Source organism: Ailuropoda melanoleuca, chromosome 15 (genome assembly GCF_002007445.2).
Source record: "Ailuropoda melanoleuca isolate Jingjing chromosome 15, ASM200744v2, whole genome shotgun sequence".
Classification (NCBI taxonomy): domain Eukaryota; kingdom Metazoa; phylum Chordata; class Mammalia; order Carnivora; family Ursidae; genus Ailuropoda; species Ailuropoda melanoleuca.
In genome coordinates this window covers 77,405,775-77,421,618 of record NC_048232.1, presented here as the reverse complement: position 1 = coordinate 77,421,618, position 15,844 = coordinate 77,405,775, and the positions used below count along the sequence as shown (strand labels likewise).

Genomic DNA, 15,844 nt, shown 5'->3' with positions numbered 1-15,844 from the left:
ACATCGAACTTTGCATCGGAATCCGGGGATGTACTGTATGGTGACTAACATAATATAATATTAAAAAAAATTAAAAAAAAGAATAAGATTTTAGGGGCACCTGGGTGGCGCAGTCATTAAGCATCTGCCTTCTGCTCAGGGCGTGATCCCGGCGTTATGGGATCGAGCCCCGCATCAGGCTCCNTCAGGCTCCTCTGCTAGGAGCCTGCTTCTTCCTCTCCCACTTGCCCTGCTTGTGTTCCTTCTCTGCTGGCTGTCTCTGTCAAGTAAATAAATAAAATCTTTTAAAAAAAAAAAAGAATAAGATTTTAAACTGGGCTAATGGGGCTGGATATTTTAACATCAGCAAGCGTCTGGAAAGCTGTGAGATCTGCCCAATATGCCACAAAGGAGCAGGGAAGGAAGAGCCAACAGCACTTGTTTGAAGACTGAAGGGCAAAAGGTAATTTTCTCTTGTAACCCACCAAGCACAGGCATATCTCATTTTATTGTGCTTCACAGATACTGTAATTTCTTTTTTTAACAAATTGAGGGCTTGTGACAACCCTACATCAAGCAGGTCTACTGGCACCATTTTTCCAACAGCATTTGCTCACTTTGTGTTTCTGTGTCACGTTTTGGTAATTCTCACAGTATTTCAAACTTTTATCTCAAACTTTTTATTATTATTATTGTATTTGTTATGGTGATCTGTGATCAACAATTTTTCATGTTACTATTGTAATTGTTTAGGGGTGCTCTGAACTGTGCCCATATACAACAGAGAACTTAATCAATAAATACTGTGTGTGTTCTGACTGCTCCACCAGCTGGCTGTTCCCCCTTCTCTCTCCCTCTCCTTGGGCCTCCTTATTCCCTGAGACACAACAATGTTGAAATTAGGCCAATTAATAACCTCTAAGTGTTCAAGTGAAAAGATGAGTTGCACATCCCTCACTTTAAATAAAAAAAACTAGAAATGATGAAGGTTAGTGAGGAAGGCATGTCAAAAGCTGAGATAGGGATGAAAGTGAGGCTTCTCAAGCCAAACAGTTAGCCAGGTTGTGAATGCAAAGGAAGAGTTTCTGGAGGAAAGTAAAAATGCTACTCTAGTGAACACAGGGATGTTAAGAAAGTGGAACAGCCTTATTGCTGATACAGAGAAAGTTGGAGTGGTCTGGATTGAAGATCAAACCAGCCACAACATCCCCTTAAGATAAAGCCTAACCCAGAGCAAGGCCCTCTCTCTCTTCAATTCTGTGAAGGCTGAGAGAGGGGAGGCAGCTGCAGAAGAAAAGTTTGAAGCTAGAAGAGGGTTGGTTTATGAAGTTGAAGGAGAGAAGCCGTCTCCGTAACATACAGGTGCGAGGGGAAGCAGCCAGTGCTGATGGAGATGCTGCAGCAGGTGACCTGGAAGATCAAGCTAAGATCATTAAGGCTGCGCCAAACAACAGATTCCAGTGTAGATAAAACAGCCTTTTATGGGAAGAAGATGCCATCCGGGACTTTCAGAGATAGAGAGGAGAAGTCAATGCCTGGCTTTGAAACTTCAAAGGGCATACTGACTCTCTTGTTAGGGGCAAAGCCCCTGATGACTTTAAGTTGAAGCCAACGCTCATCTCTCCTTCCAAAAATCCTAGAGCCTTCAGAATTATGCTGAATCTGCTCTGCCTGTGCTCTAGAAACAGAGCAACATAGTCTAGATAACAGCACATCTGTTTACAACAAGGCTTATGGACTATTTTAAGCCCACTGTTGACACTTACTGCTCAGAAAAAAAGACTCCTTTCAAATCATTACCACTCATTTGACATTGGACCTGGTCACTCAAGAGCCCTAACGGAGGTATACAATGCGATGAATGTTGTTTTCATGCCCGCTAACCACAACATCCATTCTGCCGCTCATGGTTCAAGGAGTAATTTTGACTTTCAAATCTTATTATTTAAGAAATACATTTTGTAAGGCTATAGCTGTCATAGATAGTGATTCTTTTGATGAATCTAAGCAAAGTAAACTGAAAACCTTCTGGAGAGATTTCACCAGTCTTGATGTCATTAAGAACACTTGTGATATATGGGAAGAGGTCAAAATATCATGTAAGCAGAAGTTTGGAAGAAGGTGATTCCAACCCTCATGGATGACTTTGTGAGGTTCAAGACTTGAGTGGAAGATGTATCTGGAGACGGTGGAAACAGCAAGAGAACTAGAATGAGAAGTGGAGCCTGAAGATGGATTGCATTGCTGCAGTCTCATAAAAAAACTTGAATGGATGGGGAGTTGCTTCTTACAGATAAGCAAAGAAAGTGGTTCCTTGAGATGGAATCGATTCCTGGTAAAGATGCTGTGAAGATTGTTGAAATGACAACAAAGAATTTAAAATGTTACATAAACTGAGTTGATAAAATAGCAGGGTTTGAGAAGATTGACTCCAATTTTGAAGGAAGTTCTACAATTCTATCAAACAGCATCACATGCTACAGAAAAATCGTTCATGAAAGGAAGAGTCCACCGACGCAGGAAACTTCATTGTTGTGTTAAGACATTGCACCACCACCCCAACCTTTAGCAACTACCACCCTGATTGTCAGCAGCCATCAACTTCAAGGCAAGATCTCCCACCAGCAAAAACATTACAACTCCTGAAAACTCAAATGATGGTTAGTATTTTTTTTAGCAATAGAGGATGTTTTAATTAAGGTATATGCTTTGTATTTTTAAACATAATGTTATTGTACACTTAAAAGACTACAGTATAGTGTAAACATAACTTCTATATGTACTGGGAAAACATAAAATTCATCAACTTGCTTTATTGCGACATTCACTTCATTAAAATATTTGCTTTATTGTGGTTGTCTGGAACTGAACCTGCAATATCTCTGAGGTTTGCCTATTTAAGAGTTCTGATTTTTTAATTAGTCAGTCAGTTACTTCTGCTCATTATCCAAGGCATAACAATCCTGAAGTGGGTCTTACCATACCCTCCCCGTTATGACCACCCCAGTCCCCTCTCTCCTTCACCTCTCTGCCCCTCTATATTCACGATAGGAAAGTTGTCTTTAAGTTTATTGAAGGATAAGAGTGATGTGGAAATTGAAGAGTTGAGTATGAGAAAGAAATGGAGACTAAATACTTGGAGATACATTTTATAATTAAAATTGTTTTCTGTGGTTCATTGTGTTTGAATGAGTTCTTCCCTCCCTTCTTCTGGTGGTTGAGCAGGACATGTTGCCGGGGCAGCCAGAGGAGGTCATTCAGGCACATATTTAACCCTAGATCTGAGTCACTGGCCTGTTCGGAATTCACTAGAGATTCAGTTATGGCCCCATTGAAACGCTCTCAACTGACTACCTGTGCTCAAGAATAGAAGGAAACTTTTTCTGCATCCCACGTGGCTCACTGTCCTCAGATCCACCTGGGGATTGGACATCTAAGAGAAGGCAATCAGAAAAGTGCATTGATAGGGACAGGTGGGTTAACAACAGCTGGAGCCTCCCTTCTTTGTTCCCTCTCTCCACACCTCACTCCTGGCACATTCCTTTGCGCCAGCAGATGCATAATAAGAAAAATCTATCTTCTCTCAAGTGAGACAAATCCCTCTTCTGTCTCTAGAGGGTGCTGGGAATCCATGGATCTAGGCACCAGCAGCTTCAGAAGCAAGTGAAGAACACCAGAGCCAGAGCAAGAATAACACAAAGAAGGAGCTGAGAGAGCTAAAAAAAAAAAAAAAAAAAAAAAAAAAAAAAAAAAAAAAAAAAAAAAAAAAAAAAAAAAANATAGAGCAGAATCCTCCTCCCTTTGGGGAAAGAATCAGTGACCATTGGTTCTCCAGTTTGTTGGTCCACAGCATTTCAATGAGCACTTGGCCTTCACCCAACAAGTATCTTTGGAGACAGAACTGATCTGTACATTCCTCAGTGCCAGACGCCAGAGGGATAGCAGTATGCAAGAATGGAATAAATATAACGATCATTAAATGTATATCCATTTTTGTGTGTTACTCTGTTCAAGATGCTTTACCCACACACTCTATCTTATCCTCACAGCAACAGGACAGGATGACTTTTATTACATGCACTGTATAGATGTGGAAGTTCAGGTGCAGAGAAGGCGAATAGGCTGCCTGAAAGGAACACCGCTTTTTGGTACTGGAACAAATTTCAAATCTACAGCTTCTCCAATACACCCTCCAGCCCTTTTCTCAAGACCTCTCGAGAAGTCCATAATTGAGTTAAGTAAGCAATGATTTACACACAGGATGCAAGATAGCAACGCATGATACAGAATTTTAAATGCAGCATATGGACGATCTAAAAGCAGGAGAATCTCAGGGCCACCTGACCTCAGAGGCTGTTCAGTCCAAAACACAAATCAGTGAGTCCATCTTCGTCATGCATTGCAAGGGCCTCCCCAAGCTTCTGCCTGGATGACTAATGAGAAGGAATCTGCTACTACACAAATGTATCCTTCCACTGATGAACTACTCCGTCCGAAAAATTTTCCTCGTGTGACCCCAGGTCTGCTGCTCTGAAATGTCCAGCTATCTCCTAAAGCCCTCCTTTGCAGCCACACAGTACAAGGCCATTCTCCATTTTACACAGCAACATTTCACATGTTGCATGCCCATGAAGCGGGCCCTACCCCTAGGATGTCTCATCTCCAGGTTAATAAATAAAGTCCAAGTTCCATCTCTATTGCCCTACATGGTACGGGTTTGAGGTTTACCCACTATTCTAGTTGCCTTATTCAGACACATTTATCAAGGTGGTACCAAGAATGAGCAAATATCTATTCATCACACACAGATGAAACAACTCACCTCTGTCCTGTCCACTGCAACTATTTCCCTCTGATTTGTTGTGTCCTTCTCAGAGCTTGAGTGGCATGTAGCATTTCTGGGTTGTCATTCTATCTCCACATCTGTTTCTTTAACAAGAATTTGAAGGCAGGAACTATATTCATCTTGACACCCTTCACACAGTATCTGGAACATATTGGATGCTCAATAAATGTTTCAGTTTTCTCATGGCAAAGATTTTATCTATTTTGTTCACTGATGTGTTCTCAGCACCTACCCAGAGCCTGGCTCCAGTTCCCAAGAAATATCTGCTGAATGAATGCGTGAATAACTCAACATAGTGTTCCAGAAAAAAACGTTAAATCAGGAATTATTTTAAATGGTAATCTGCTGAGCCTATACTATGTGTGTGGCATTATTCAATTCAAAATAATTGAATAACAAGGCAGGAAACAACAAATGTTGGAGAGGACGTGGAGAAAGGAGAACGCTCCTACATTGTTGGAGGGAATGAAGTTGGTACAGCCACTTTGGAAAACAGTATGGAGATTCCTCAAAAAGTTAAAAATAGAGCTCCCTATGACCCAGCAATTGCACTACTGGGTACTTAACCCAAAGATACAGAGGTAGTGAAAAGAAGGGGCACATGCACCCCAATGCTCATAGCAGTAACGTCCACAATAGCCAAACTGTGGAAGGAGCCAAGGTGCCCTTCAACAGATAAATGGATAAAGATGTGGTCCATATATATAATGGAATATTACTCGGCCATCAGAAAGGATGAATACCCACCATTTGCATCAACATGGATGGAACAGGAGGGATTATGCTAAGTGAAATAAGTCAAGCAGAGAAAGACAATTAATATGGTTTCACTTATATGTGGAACATAAGGAATAGCATGGAGGACATTAGGAGAAGGAAGGGAAAAATGAAGGGAGCGGAAATCAGAGGGGGGGATGAACCATGAGAGACTATGGACTCTGGGAAAAAAACAGGGTTTCAGAAGGGAGGAAGTTGGGGGCATGGGCTAGCCTGGTTATGGGTATTAAGGAGGGCACATATTGCAAGGAACACTGGGTGTTATTTGCAAACAATGAAGCATGGAACACTACATCAAAAACCAATGAACTGTATGGTGACTGACATAATAAAAAAAATAAAATAAAATAAAATGTTAATTTTCTATGGCTGTAAACTGAGGCCTATAAATAAAGTTTGGGGCAAAATCACATTACCAAAATATTAATTATACATATAAAGGCTTGTGGTCTGTCCTATTTCTCTCAATTAATATAGCACTATTCCCAGAAAACAAAATAAAGCAAACCACAAAAATCAGAAAAAAGTAATAATCTATAAATGCAACCCAACATGTCACTTCATTATTTTGACTATTTAATATGATCCAGCAGTCTAGGTTTTTTCCAGTAAAGACAAGACATGAGATTTTTTTCCAAGAGTCCTTGATGAAGCCATCCCTCTCACTTACTTTCACGACAGTGTTTGGAGGTCTAGAGACAATGTTTTAGATTTATTTCCAGTGCAATTCAACTTGCTCTTTTCGTCCCTTCAAGCCAGGCTACTGATAGTTTTGTGAATCCCGATTCTATTATGCAATCCATTTGTTCTTCCCCTCAGCCTCGGAGCATCCTGAGATTTGATTAGAGGGCCATCAATCCTGTCATATGAAACAATGATAAAAATGTTGAACCGGACGAGAACCACCACCAAACCTGGAGCTCCTTCACAGAAACTGGTATCCTAGGTTGACATTGACCCATTAGTGAGCATTCTCAGGGCACAGCCATTCAGCTATCATTCCACTCAGTGGTAATGCCATCATTTGTTCAGAGAGGCATAAGGAGATTTTGGTAAATGCCACACTAAAACCCACATGTCCTGTGACCCTAGGAATCCCCTCAGTAATCCATTTATGAGCAAACAAACAAGGCGAGTTTGGTATGATTTGTTCTTAGTAAACTTCTGATGTTTCTTTGTAATCACTTTTATTTTCTGAGTCTTCATGTGCTGTCTTCTTCGTATTCTTACCTACAAACTCACTCTCCTAGAATTTTCCATCAAGCTCACCAACTATTGCTCATGACTTCCATTTTCCTCCTGTACTTGAAAATGGACATATATCCAGTCTCAATACCTCTAGGACCCCGAAAGCTGTTCAAACAAATTAAGCTTCTTTTGAACACCTGCACATTAATTTTAGAAAGGGCAGGGGTATAAGCTGAGAAAAGTATTTACAATAGTATGACTGAGGGCAGCATTTGTGTCATTTGTCCAACATCCTCTACTCTGCATATCTGTACCAGACTATCTGCTGACAACTCAATGCCATTCCCCACCATGTGCCCTCTGTGCTCATCTCTGTGTCACAGCAGCCAGAAAACTGTGAAGGCCGACCATATATCCCAGAGTCCCTGACAACTAGTTTGCCAGTATGAGGAATTTTCACAAATTTTGGAAGACCGGGATGGATGGATGGATGGATGGATGGATGGATGGATGGATTTGCTGATCGATCATAGATAGTCACTGCTTCTTTGGAAACAGATGATCTGTGGGCTGCAGCAGATGTGAGCTTTTGAGTAGCCTCCAGGCATTTTCTTGTCATTCACCCACGACAGCATGGAAGATGTTTGTAGTCACTGCCAGCAGCTTCCTGCTGAGGTCCTTCGCCTTCCTGATTGCTTGAAAACTAGCAGCATAACTGAAAACCAGCTGCCACCTTCCTTGGCTTTTTTCCCCTCTGGCTCTTACTGTAATTTTATAAGCAACTAATTTTCTATATAGAATCCCTTACTGCTTACAAAATAGGGAGTGTTTTCTGTTCTAACCAAATTCTGATAAAGGAAGCAATCCACCTCCACTCTATGTGAACCTTATGGGACTGACAATCAAGGTAACTTTTTTTTTTTCCTACCCCAAGAACAGGTATGTGCCTCAGACTGGCCATGTACCCCATCCTCTAATACAGTGATTGACAGAGGGATAAGCATCTAAACCAAGCAGAGGAAATCAAAAGTGTATTTTAAGTTTTGCTGTTAGGTCACTGGAAAACAGATTTCCCCTCTTCTGCATAATGGACTGTAAGGATGTAGGGCTAGGAGTGCCAGTGGCTATCTGACCTGCTTCCAAAAAAGATCCGACCAGAAGATGAAGCCAACACAAGAAGAAGGTGGGCCTAAAATATGGAAAGAAAGTGTCCTGACATTATGGGAACTCCTAAATCCAGATGATTCTGAAGCCAGATGTGTCCTGGGACTTCCAGTTTATATCGTCAATGCCCTCTGGCCAAAGATCCCCAGTGACACACTTGTAGTTGAACAAGTTGGGGTTACTGATTACTGCAGTAGGAAAGGAGGGACAGGGGAACAGTAGCCTGTTTCAGTAAAAGGATTTTAGAAAGGATTTATAGGATTTGGCTTTGGTTGTGTGATTTGGGGAAGGATATAAGGAAGTGGGCTTTACTCTGGATTGGAGATTGTGAAGAAGCAGGGGTTATTTTCTCCTTGGATATCTTTTTTTTTTTTTTTTATAAAGATTTTATTTATTTATTTGACAGAGATAGAGACAGCTAGCGAGAGAGGGAACACAAGCAGGGGGAGTGGGAGAGGAAGAAGCAGGCTCATAGTAGAGGAGCCTGATGTGGGGCTCGATCCCGTAACGTCGGGATCACGCCCTGAGCCGAAGGCAGACGCTTAACCGCTGTGCCACCCAGGCGCCCCTTCTCCTTGGATATCTTAATAAATCTTACCTATAGGGAGGGAAGACAGGAGCAAGGCTGAAGAAGTCACTCATATTACTCAGGATATTTGCTTATTTTTGTGGTCATGCTTTTATCTTGTTCCATGATAGAGTGACTTCGCCTACTACTGGCATTTCTATGAAATTGAGTTCAACAGACCTAGCTGTGAGTTCCAAGCTGGCTCCTAGAACACCAGGACCTCTCTGCCACCAGCAGGCCAGCTCCTCGATGTCAGGATTTGCTTTTCTTTTTCTCAACATGCACTCAACTAACGTTTATTAAACACCAACGATGTTTCAGGTACTCTGGGATATTGACATTCTTGAGAGACATATAATGTACACCAATAAAATGTAATAGGTAATTACAGATTTGGTTAAATTCTATACAGGAAGAAATAAATAGCATGACCTTCAATTAGCAAGTAACTTCTGGTGGCCACTTTCAGTAAGATGGTTAGGGAAAGACTCATTGGGAAGGCGACATATGGACTGAAACATGAAGCATGAGCATGAGGGAGAAGTTTCAGGCAGAGGGAACAGCAAGTGCAAAGAACCCAGACCAGGCAAAGGGCTTGGGGGAACTCAAGAATGGAAAGGAGATCGTGTGCCTGGAATATGGCCAGCAAGAAGAAGATAAGACCAAATAAGACAAAGAGTCAAGAGGCCAATCATGCCAGGTCTTGTAGGTTCTTACTAGGGACATTCCAACCTCCACTCTTCGTGCCTCCATAGAATGCAACTGGAGAAATAGTTCTGGAGTCCTCATCCTTCACCCACTCTTCCTTAGCAGGAGGACTGATTTATCCAATGTGTGACTTTCAGAAAATGAATCCTAGCCTATCTTCTCCTCTTTATCATCCAAGGTACCTAAAGGAGGCAGATATTCTCTGTTCCTCTTTGCCATAAATTTTACGTGGTCAAGCCCTTTGGGAGGAAGCCTGAGGTTCTCCACATCTACCTATGAACCTGTAATCAGACTATTTCTTGGGTGCTGTCTTAGCAAGCCTCCTGTATTAGTTTGCTAGGGCCACCATAACACTATCACAGACTGGGTGGCTTCAAAAACAGAAATTTATTTCTCACAGTTTTGGAAGCTGGAAATTCCACATCAATATGGTAGGGTTCCAGTGAACCCTTGGTTTGCAGATAGCTTTCTGTCTGAGTGTGTTTATACAGTCTTTCCTCTGTGCATGCTCATGTCCCCTTCTCTTCTTCTTTATAAGGACATCAGTCCTATTGGATTAGGGCCCCACCCTTATGAACTCACTTAACCTTATTTACCTCTTTAACAATCCTATCTCCAAATACAGTCACACTGAGAGTCAGGGCTTGAACATATGAATTGGGAGGAACACAACTCAGTCTATAATTCCCTCAGATTTCAATGTATTTCTTTTTTTTTTTTTAAGATTTTATTTATTTATTTGAGAGACAGAGATAGTGAGAGAGAAAACACAAGCTGGGAGGAAAGGGAGAAGCAGGCTCCCCACTGAGAAGGGAGCCCAACTTGAGCCTCGATCCCAGGACCTTGGGACCATGACCTGAGCCGAAGCCATACACTTAACTGACTGCGTCACCCAGGCGACCCTTTCAACCTATTTCTCCACAGACTTATGCCATATACTCCAAACAAATGTATGAAAAATACTTACGTATGGCTTCCTCAGTCAGGAACTCAGGCGGAGAATGAAAATAACATTTCCCAGGCCACCGAAAACCCTCACATAGACCAAGGTAGGGCATAAGAATGGGAACATTTCATGCAATGGGATCATTTCAGAGTTTAAGCAGGAAAACAACACAATCTGATTTATGAGGATTAATCTGGCTATTGTATGGAATATCTGTTTTAAACCACTAAGTCTTTTTTAAACCCATGTGACCAGGTTCAGTTATGTGTCTTAAATTATTGAATTTGTCCTTACTACCATTTAAGAGATCTATGTTATTATCCCCATTTTGCAGGTGAAGAAACTAAGATTGAGGCAAGTAGCCTCCCTAAGGTCATGCAGTACTATGGACCAAAGCCAGAATTCATATCCACTACATTTAACCCATAGTTAAAAGTGAAAATCACACAGAAACAAGTTTATGTGATTGTTTCAAAAGTATGGAAAGATGGGAGACCTATTAACAGGTCTGCCTCTGAATAATAAGATGTTAGCCATCCTAATGTAGTGTGAAGAAGCCGCAAATAGCAGTTAAGAGCACATGTTCTGGAATTTATAGATAATAAATAATGGACATCCACACATACTATTTTCCACACACTGTGCTGAGTGTTTCACAGGTGTTAGCTCCTTTATTCTTCAAAATAGATCTGCCCTGCCCTTAAAATCCCATTCTTTTCCCTCTAATGAACCTTGCCCAGATAACGGACATTCTTCTAGCAAAAGAGCATAAGAACGCGACTACTACCAATAATGTTAAGATCAGTTAACAGTCACTACATACCAGGTACAGTTCTAAGCCTGTAACATCTATTAGCTAATTGGATCCTCGCAACAACCATGGGTACTATTCATATCCCCATTTTACAGAGGAGGCACTGAGGCACATGGTTATGGGACTGTCCCTTATTAAGTTGGAGAAGCAGGTTTCAAACCAGAGCATGGCTTCCATGTTGGAGTGTACGGTCTGGTTATTATCCTCCCTAAGCAAGTGAAAACAACCAAGGCTTAGGGAGGAGGTTAAGTAACTTTCCTAAACTAGCAAGGTGGGGACATAGCTGGACGACCGTGCACTAGTTGCCTATCCTCTCTTGGCCTCAGCTTCTTTAGCTGTAAAATGGGTAAACACTATCAGCACAATAAGTTTGGGGTGATAATTTTATTTTATTTATTTATTTATTTATTTATTTATTTATTTATTTATTTTTTAGAGAGAGTGTGTGAGTGCAAATCTGTGAGGTGGGGGAGAGGCCGAGGAGGAGAGAGAATCCTAAACAGGCTGCCTGGGGGTGGGGGTGGGGCTTGATCTCATGAGATCAAGGCCTGAGCTGAAATCCAGAGTCGGACACTCAACTGACTGAGCCACCCAGGAGCCCCTGGCGTGATAATTAAATGACATAAATACGAATAAGGCCCTATGCCAACTTCCTGCCACAAAGTTAGTGCTCAAAATAGTCCCTATTGATAGCTTGAGAGTTTTACAATGAGCATACATTCCTTCAAAATCAGCAAAGACAATAAAGACATTCCCAGTTTGAAATGAATGTCTAAACAATGAGACTTGAACGCATTTAACAGAACAAGACACTCTCTCTACATTTTTTATTTCCTCCAACCAATGTTAGTTCCCACTCTCCTGCCTCAATGATTAATTTTCCTGGCAGGGAGGACAGAGGCAAAGAGGACTCTGGTCACAGGTTATATTTCTTCTGTAGACTGCTTTTTACCAAACTAAAAATAGCTTTACTACCAACCTGTTTCTGTTTCTAGACCCTCTTCCAAGGGGCTCCAGCCTGTCTACCCCACCTTCCACATTTTTTTTTTTATCTCACCATTTATTTAGATCTTTAATTTTTCAGCAGAGTTTATAGTTTTCAGTATATAGGTCTTGTACATGTTTTATAAACTTATGCTTAAGTAGTTCATACTTTTGAAGATAATGTGTTTACTTTAAAAATTTCTAATTGCTGGTTATTATATAGAAATACAACTTATTTTTGTATTCTGACCTCGTTTCCTGTCACCTTTCTTTTTTTTTAATAATAATTTTTTATTATGTTATGTTAGTCACCATACAGTTCATCCCTAGTTTTTGATGTAATGTTCCATGATTCATTACTTATGTATAATACCCAGTGCACCATGCAATACGTGCCCTCCTTAATACCCATCACCAGCCTGTCCCATTCCCCCACTCCCCTCCCCTCTGAAGCCCTCAGTTTGTTTCCCAGAGTGCATAGTCTCTCATGGTTCATTCCCCCTTCTGTTTACCCCCCCTTCATTCTTCCTTTTCTTCTCCTACCGATCGTCCTATTTCTTTTGTTCCATAAATGAGTGAAACCATATGATAACACATTTTGGACACCTCCTCTCCATGTCCTACTTCTCAGGAGAGCTCACCATCCAGGCACATCGACCTTCTTAGACAGCAGCTCTCCCCACCTCTCCACTTCCATCTCACCAGACCACTCATACCTTTTAACCAGGATTTCATTTTCCAAAGGGCTTTTTCTTCTACTCATTCATTGGTTGCATGTGTTACATTTTCTGAGTGCATCCTGTGACCACGGCTGCCACCACGAACGATGACAACTGCTTCCACTCTCTACGTGGCAGACACTGTGCTGCATACTCTGCGTGCATGATCTCATTGAGTCCCCTAACAACTCTGGGATGAGTATACTACCACTATCCTCCATATGTGGTTGAAAACAGAAGAACAAGCAAGTGACACACAGTCGTCCACTTTCCTCTATACCCGCCTCCACCTCCAGATCAAGCCTGCCACTCCATCACCTGACTGGTTCATCAGCCTCCTAACTGAGTTGCCTGTCTCCAGCCTCGACCCTCCACAATCTATTTTCTACTTCGGTAAGGTGAAGTTACAAAAACATAAATGAGCCATGTTGCTCCCTTGTTTAAAACCCTTCAGTGTCTCCTCATTTTCTTATGATAATATGCTATGTCCTTATATGGCTTTGAACTACCTGGATTAGCTTGAGCTCTTGAGCCTTAATTTACTTCCCCTCATCCCTTCCCCATAGTCTATGATCCAGCTCTATTAGATTTCATTTGTCCCTAGGCTTTGCACGGTCTGTGCCCTCAGTTCAAAAAGTGTCCCTTGCCTTCCACCCTCATCCCTGGGAGAAAATAAAGGCATCTCTCTTGCTTCTCTGCTTCATACTTCCTCCAAAAGTACAGGAATTCCCAGGTAATTTAATGCACTGGCCAGAGTTCTACTGCATCGTTTAATTCATCCTCAATCCTCTACAGATGAGGAAGCTGACCTCAAGCGACCTGCTCAAAATCCGAGTTCTAGCAAGCCAGCTCATGCCTGTCTGCCTCCAGACACTGATCTTTCCTCTGAGCTTTGTTTCCATGACGTTTGTCGACATTAGAAACAACAGCAGGTAAACACGGGTACAGCTGGAGGGAGGGATTGTCTATGAGGATGAAACTAATCTAATAAATGGAGAGAAAAGGCATCTTAACCTATGCCCCTGGGGCTGGGAAGGTCAGGAATTGAGCTCCAGCTGGAGACTGGGTTTCTGCTTTTTGACTGAGAGTAATTTCCTTGTCTACCTTTGTGTGGCTACAATGACAGGAGCTATTTTATTAATGCCCTTGGCAAAAGCCCAGCAAGATGATCTGTTCTTAGCAAGGAAGGGGTAGCTGAGGTCAATTCTAGGAAGCCAGAGACTGAACAGGGCACTTACAGGAGAGCAGAAAGGAAATGTGCCAGGGAGGCAGGGATCCCAGGAAACCAGGGTTCTAGATGTCTGCTCCAGAGGGTTCTTGACACCTCTCCCTCACCCCTCCCCGGCCCTGCACTCACCTACTTATTTGAAAACTCTCTAGGGAAGGATGGGTCCTCAGTGTCTCACAAAACTTGGAGTTCTTGCTCTGCTGTGGGACTTTCTCATGACCCATCCAGCTTCAGTTTCTTCGTCTGTAAAATATAATACAAATACTACTACTGCACAGGGTTGTTGTGATTTCCCTGAAATCATTATATGTAAGCAGGACTAGCACAGTGCCTGGCACACAGACAGGTTTTTAGTTTTTCTTTAACTTATCTATATGCTGCCACTGTCCGACACCCAGAGAAATGGAATTGAGGAAAGACATGAGATTCCTGTGTAGGACAGAATGCCCAGAGCTTTTGGCGTACACCTGGACCTAACTTGCCCGAATAACCTTGATCTGAGTCCCCTCCTCTCCTGTCTCGGTGTCAATCTGCTTGCAACCACTGAGTGCCTGTTATTTGCCATGCACTGAGAAAAACAGAGATGGATGTAACCGCTCATTGCCTACCAGCCCAACAGATGGACAACTGTCCTTCTCATCCGCTAGGACTGTTTCATCTATTACCATCTTGTTCCACGGTAACAGGAGCTGGGGCCTACAACCTTTCCAAGGGCCTAGGGAAATCCTTGAGACCTCAGATACAAAATTATAGGCTCTGAAATATGAAAGTGGTAGAATTTAAATTAATACATGTTTTGGTTAGTGTGTCTACAAAATGTATCAAATCAAGTTTTATAATTTTTAAACTTTAATAACATAATTTTCTAATTTATCATATATAAATTCCATTTAATGTGGGATGTGGAGGCAATTTAGTATGTTTGAGGTGAGGAACCAAAGTCAGAAGGCCTAACGTTAAAGAAGGCGTTAGAACAACTGTACTAGGACCCCACAATGGACAAACTCCATCTGCTTCCCGATAAACCTTCATTCATTTGGTGTTTCTCTCCAGAAATGACTCCTCCCCATTTTGCAGCTAGTGCTGACTGGCACTGGGCGGGCCCTCTACCCCCTCAGAAGGCTGTCTGTCTTCTCTTGGCTTCAACACCCCTCTATCACTGTCTGTTAATATGGTACAACCTCACAAACACTGAGCCTACCCTTGGGTGTTAGGGGCTCCCTTCCTCGTGGACAGAGAGCTTCTTTGTCCCTGAAGATCTCACTGTGGAACGAGGGAAGTGGACACATTCACACAAAAACACAGCATTAAACCAAACTTCTAATGGATAGCAGGTATCCTCTTTGGCTTTCTCTGTCTGAGAATTACATGAACTTGTAGGACCTCTCATTAAAGTTCTAAAATCTCTCTTGGCTGGACCCATTGTCTTCAGAAGCTGTCTTGATTAGGGCATTTCTCTGTAAGGTCCTCTACTGAAAGGGGGAAATCAGGGAAGTTTGGTAATAGCTACCATCAGCTCCTCCTAATTAATAATCAGGTCTCCAAGGGAACTGGTGCCTAGTGTGTGATAAAAGGCCCGGCGCCTTGCTCTGTGTTTGGCCCAATTCAGTTTAGCATTTTTTAAAACATGCCAGACGTACATCATACAGCTTTATCTTTATATAAGCCTTCTTTTTTAGCAGATCTTTTTTATCTCTGCCTCACATGGAATTTTCCCCTTTGTTGTTTTTATTATCTAAGCAATGCATATTTATTATGGAAGAATTAGACCAACAGATAAACAATGACTCAAACCACCATTACTTTGGCATTGTGACTGATGATCAAATCTGCCGCTATAGCAGAATGCCAAAAGCCTTCTGCCAGATGGTAAACAACTTGGGTAGAGGAGCCATGTCTGCAGCCAAGCACTGCAGGAAGGCA

The 15,844-nt window shown here is 41.9% G+C and overlaps 1 long non-coding RNA gene across 1 annotated transcript in view; it reads right to left on the bottom strand.

The window, feature by feature from the left end:
- LOC117796444 overlaps positions 1-14,163 on the bottom strand; it is a 63,686-nt gene extending 49,523 nt beyond the window's left edge. Inside the window, exons 1-3 of the long non-coding RNA XR_004620970.1 lie at positions 14,051-14,163; positions 6,273-6,461; positions 4,802-4,966 (exon numbers count right to left, since the gene is read on the bottom strand). This is a non-coding gene — a long non-coding RNA (uncharacterized LOC117796444). The remainder of the gene's footprint in view (positions 1-4,801; positions 4,967-6,272; positions 6,462-14,050) is intronic.
- Positions 14,164-15,844: the final 1,681 nt, after the last annotated feature.